The sequence below is a fragment of the Wyeomyia smithii genome, chromosome 2, assembly GCF_029784165.1.
Source record: "Wyeomyia smithii strain HCP4-BCI-WySm-NY-G18 chromosome 2, ASM2978416v1, whole genome shotgun sequence".
NCBI classification, from domain to species: domain Eukaryota; kingdom Metazoa; phylum Arthropoda; class Insecta; order Diptera; family Culicidae; genus Wyeomyia; species Wyeomyia smithii.
In genome coordinates this window covers 25,427,222-25,433,515 of record NC_073695.1, presented here as the reverse complement: position 1 = coordinate 25,433,515, position 6,294 = coordinate 25,427,222, and positions in this window count along the sequence as shown.

The following is a 6,294-nucleotide window of genomic DNA, read 5'->3' as shown; positions in this document are numbered from 1 at the left end:
CGACACAAAACATGTTATTTTGTTGCTTCAATGAGAGTGCTATCGGTCCGGCTCGACAAGAAATCATTTTTGTGCATCCGTGCTACGAAACTGAGGAAAAACTTTAGAAACTGAAAAAAGAGGTGGAGCTTATCAAATGATCGCTATATCATTCCACCACGTACGTGAAATAATTCATTCCTATTTTCATCCCTATATAAGAGCCTGTTTTAGTCCAAGCCGCTCATACATCAGTCGATCATACATTTCGCTCTCAGACTGTTGAGAAGTACAGTCCTATTTCTGAAAAGCCGGGTTAGTTAAAAATTTTATTCCGTTTTGTGCGACAGTTCGTCGCTTGCATCGCTGTGTGATGTCAAAGAAAAAGAGAAGAGCAGGCTCGAGCCCTGCGAAACAAAACTCTGCTGCTGAAGTAGGCAGTAAAAAGAAGAAACCAGGCGGAAGCAGTTGCACTTCGAAAAGTGTGGCTGACTGCGACACGGTGACAAACGCTAGCGACGTTGGAGATTTTGGCGAGCCGACTGATGTTCCGGATTCTGCCAGCCCCAATACGGTGAAAGTGAAGCTTCCCCCGCTGGTAGTGAAAAACGTTCCTCTCAACAAGCTCATTAGCGACTTTGCATCGCTGGGCGTAGCAGCTGAATATAAGTTATGCGGCATCGGTACGAAGGTTATGCTCCACACGAAGGTGGATTTTGAGAAGGCCACGAAGTTTTTGAAGAATTCTAAATCTGAGTTCTTCACCCACGACATTCCTGGGGAAAAGCCTTTCAAGGTGGTCATCAGAGGCTTGCCAGGTTTCGACCCCAAGCTGATCGGTGCCGAAATCAAGGATCGGTACAAATTGGCCCCAATTGCTGTCTATCCGATCAAACGCAGAAATGAAAATGAAAGGAAATACCCGGACTGCCTCTTTATGGTTCATTTCCCAAAAGGGACAGTTACACTGAGCGCTTTGCGAGCCATCCGCTCTTTGTTCTCCATTATCATCCGTTGGGAGCCCTATCGAGGAGGCCGCCGAGACGTTACGCAGTGTCAGAGGTGCCTCAACTTCGGTCACGGTACCCGGAACTGCAACATCAAACCGCGTTGCAACATTTGCGCCAAGGACCACTCTACATCGGATTGCCCTGTGGACGGTGCCGGTGCGGTACAGTTTAAGTGTGCTAACTGTGGCGGTGATCACCAGAGCTCTGATCGACAGTGCCCGAAAAGGGAGAGCTTCAAACATATCCGCAAGCAGGCGTCGTCAACCAACCAGCCGAGCAGGAAGAAAGACAAACCACCGGTCTTCAGGGCGGAAGATTTTCCTCCTCTGCGTTCATCCCAGCAAGCAGGGCACCCAAGTACGCGTACGCAACTTGACCTTCCACACTTACCATCCGGCGGGTCAGCCGGTCAACGGTCGCCTCCCCCCCCTGGCTACTGGCGTCCACCCACAACAACACCACCGAGCGCTGAGTCCGAGAAGTACTCTGCGGATGAGCTGCTAGAAATTTTTAGCAGCATGACCAATGCCCTTCGTGCGTGTCGCAACAAGCCCGAGCAAATCCATGTGCTCGGTAAATTTATTATCCAATATGGATCCTAAACCCATCTCCATCGTCACCTGGAACGCTTGCTCTATTAGAGCAAAAAACATTGAGCTTGCTGACTTTCTCCGCAAGTACAACATCGACGTGGGTCTACTCACAGAGACCCACCTAAAGTCCGGCGACAGTTTTTGGCTGCCGGATCACAACATCATCCGTCTCGATCGCACCAACTCCAGGGGGGGTGGTATAGCGATCATCGTTAGAAAAGGGATGAAATACAACATCTTGCCGCACATCCACACCGCCATCATCGAAGCCCTTAGTGTGGAGGTCAAATCAGCTACCGGGTTCATCCGGTTCATCGTCGTCTACTGTCCTCGCCAGTGTAGTATAAGCAACGGTACAGCAATGCAGTTCAAGAACGACCTGGCAACCATCACCAGGACCAACTCCCGCTTCGTCGTTGGGGGAGACCTAAATGCTCGGCACGAGGCTTGGCGAAATTATCGGCAGAATCTGAACGGTCGTCAACTCTTCGAACACTCGCAGCATGGGTTTTATACGGTGCAGTTTCCGGATGAGCCGACTTTCATCTCCCCAGCGGGGAACCCTTCAACCCTGGACTTCTTCCTGGCCAACATCGAGCTCTCCAAACCAGTGGCCCTCAACGATCTGAGCTCAGACCACCAACCTGTCGTTGCTGAGGTGGGGATCGGTGTTGCTCCTGTCAGCTGTCTGCGGAAAGATTACCATCATGTCGACTGGGAGCGCTTTGCTCGAATGGTGGACAACAACATCGACGAGGCGCCGCCGCTCGACAGCGTGGAAAACATCGACCAGGCGTTGGAGGGTCTCCAACGAGCCATAAACGTGGCCGACGAGGCGTGTGTGCGACGTGTTCCTGTGAGGGGTAAGTTCCTTGCTATTGATTCCCATACCCGGCTGCTAATTAGATTGCGGAATGTGCGTAGACGCCAGTTCCAGAGGACCAGGGATCTGGACATTAGGCTCGAGGTGACCGATCTGAATAGGCAAATTGCTTCCAGGATGGTCTCACTCCGGAATGAAAATTTCGGACGCTTAGTCCAAAGTTTGGACGACCGCTCCAGGCCATTCTGGAAAGTAGCCAAAGTGCTGAAATCGCACCCCAAACCAGTTCCTCCCCTCAGGGTCGGAGAGAGGCTTCTTGTTGCACCGGTCGAGAGAGCAAATGCGGTAGGCAATCACATTGCCTCATCGCATTTGCTTGGCTCGACCATGGCTAGTCCAATGGAAGACCAGGTCGAGCAGTGCGTCCGCGACCTCGAAAACTCCCCCTGTACCGTTCCTCAAGAACATAAAATCACAGCAGAACAGGTTTGCTCAGCGCTGATGAGTACTAAGAACATGAAGGCTCCTGGGTTTGACGGGGTCTTCAATATGGTCTTAAAAAAGCTCAGCAACAGGGTTCACCTGTTGTTGAGCTCTATCTTCAACAGATGCTTGGAATTGCACTACTATCCAAGCATTTGGAAGATAGCCAAGATCATACCGATCCGCAAACCCGGGAAAGATCCGACGTTAGCATCAAGCTACCGTCCGATCAGCCTACTCTCATCGCTGGGCAAACTGTTTGAAAAACTGATCCTCAACCACATGATGAAGGTGGCTGAGGAAAACAACATCTTACTCCCGGAACAGTTTGGGTTTAGGAAGGGTCACTCCACCACGCACCAGCTGGTGCGGGTGATGAACAACATCAGAAGGGACAGGGCTGTATCCAAGTCCACAGCCATGGCATTGTTGGACGTCGAAAAGGCGTTTGACAATGTCTGGCATGACGGTCTGGTATACAAGCTCTGTGCCTTCAACTTTCCATCATATTTGACGAAAATCATCTGCAGCTACCTTCGGCAGAGGTCGTTCAGGGTATCGCTGAATGGTTGTTTATCAAATACTTTTTCCATCCCAGCAGGGGTCCCGCAGGGCAGTCTGCTGGGCCCTTTGCTATACAACATTTACACCTCCGACATTCCTTCCCTGGGAGATGGCTGCGTGCTCTTTCTGTTCGCAGATGACACTGCAATTGCCGTCAAGGGAAGAATGCCTCGTGAGATCACCAACAAACTTCAGCGATGCTTAGACGCCTTTGTCGAGTATGCTAACACCTGGAAAATCAAGATCAACGCTTCCAAAACCCAGACAATAATGTTCCTTCATCGACAATCCCCCAAACTGAAGCCCCCTCCATCATGCGTTGTGGTTATGAACGGTACAGGGGTTGAGTGGTCTTCCGAAGTTACCTATCTTGGACTGCTATTCGACGAGAAACTTCTTTTCCGATCGCATGTGGAGAGGACACTGGTTAAGTGCTCAGCTTTGGTTCGGTCACTATACCCGCTAATTTGTCGCAGATCTCGCCTCTCAAGAACAAACAAACTGGCAGTCTACAAACAAATAATTGCCCCCGCGGTCTTTTACGCAGCTCCGGTGTGGGAGTCATGTGCACAAACTCACAGGAACAAAATACAGATTGCGCAAAACCGAATCTTACGGATGATCCTCGATTGTCCCTATGACACCAGGATCACAGATCTCCACCAAGAAGCAGTTACTCCAAAAGTAGATGCCAGAATAACAGAAACCAAAACCAAATTTGTACATAAATGTCAGCATTCAGAATACGCTTTAATAAGCGGTTTGTACATAGTAGGTTAAGTTAGTTCTAAGCTGTAAATAGTAATTTTAAGCTGTAACCAAGCCGCTCATAACAGTTCTGAACAGCGACGACAGCAGTCCTCCCTTAGCAGCAGTGGGTACCATCGATAGCGGAAGCGGCCACAACTGTGGCTTGGCTGTGGATAGGCCAGCGTATAGCGGCCACAACTGTGGCATAGCGTAGCATCAGACAGCGACAACAGCAGTCGTCCTTCCTCAGCAGCAGCACTAGCCCTGTGGTTGGTCACCACGTCTCAGGAGCAGCGCGGTTTTTCTCAGCGTGTGTCGCCAGACAGCCATTATTCCCCCCGTGTTGGGGCAGCATGATGATTGCCATCAGGGAATCCAGTTTCGGAAATCAAAATGCCTTTTTGAAGGCAAATAAACAAGTCATTGAAAGTTAATAATTTTTGTCAACGCAAGCAAGCATTCTGTGTTGCATCCTAGCAATTTAAATTTGTCGCACCCGTTTAATTTACTGAATGTGAAATAGCTTCCACAGTGCATGTTGTCCGTGTATCTTAATTCCCCCAATGTTAGGGCAGCTCAAAGGTTGTAATTAGCAACCGATTTTGAACCACACCATGCTTTTTTCAAGGCAAATAAAAAATAAATGAAGGTTAATAATTTTCTGGCATCAACACAAGCAGACATTCTGTGCGGGATGCAATCAAATTCTGTTGTAGTTGTCCAATTTTTACTTTATTTAGTAATCCCCCCACAAAGGCTGCGATCAGCATGACCAACTTTGAATAACAAACGGTTAACGTTTATTCACTAAAAATTCATCCAATTCAAAACAGGTTTTTGTCTGAGTACAATAATTTGCACAAAAAGACATTAAAAATTTTACCGCATTATTAGACGCGTTTCTCCAGTCATGCCTCGTGAACGTGATGGTTCCCTATCACAGACATAGATTTCGTGCTCCAGCACATTACAACACGTGGAAATTGTCTTTTTGCTAGTGCAACATTTCTTGGAAGTGTTTTATTATTCTCGGGTAAGAGACTACGAGTGCATTTTTCGCATTTATTGAGAAATCCATCGGAAGTGTATTCAGTGCTATGTCTAAATATATGAACACCAAATACAAGCGGGATGCTCGGAAACGCGCGAAGGACCAGCATGGGGGAAGTGCATCGAAGAAACCAAGTACCAGTACGGAGGTCAATGTAAAAGCAGCCAGAGGTAACACGTGTCCAACCTCTGGTTGGGACGCTGGAGAAGGGCCTTCTACTAGAGGTAGGAGAAATCGAACCATTTATTTATTCCGTATGCTCTCATGTCTAATTTACCTTGGATATAATACTGCGGAAATGATGAAATTTATATATTGTCGTGCATGCAATATAAGCATAACTTTTGAACTCTCCTAAGAGATGTAATTAAAGGCAAAATAATTCTAACTTTTAATTCTCATCATTTTCGTTGCATAAACAAAGATTTACAAAAGGTACAACAGTTTACTGAAACAAAAGGTCTGAACTGTGCCTAAAAGGTTCCGCACATGATATACCATAAGTCCTCATCTAAATGTCATATCTGCATAAAAAAGCACGAAAAGTTCTGATTGCATTTTTTCTTAATTGATGCTCTTCTTAGTCGATGTGTTGAATTTAAGTCTGTTATATTGTATCAAATATATTATCGTTTCGTGGCACAACTAGAAACGCATAGTTTCGAGAAAAATGCGTTTGAAAATTAGCGTCGAGAATTTAATTTTCAAGAAAACTAAACTAAGATTTCCCAATCATCATTTAACATGTTTGGGTATATTATGCGAATATTATGAGCACGGTATACAAGTTAAAACGTAATTTTCATTATCTACTAACTGTTTGAGAAATTTCGATTTGTGTTGTAGCACCACTACTTATAACTCTGGATCGTTTGAAACCCCTAAGAAACGGGGTGTCGTGGGAGGAAAATTTACAATATTCGGCATCGTTTGCCTTCCAAAATGCAAAATTTAGAGTTGTCCATGGTGTATGTGTGCATGACGTGTGTGTGTGCAAGGCGTATATGTGCATGATGTATGTATGTATGATGCATGCGTGCA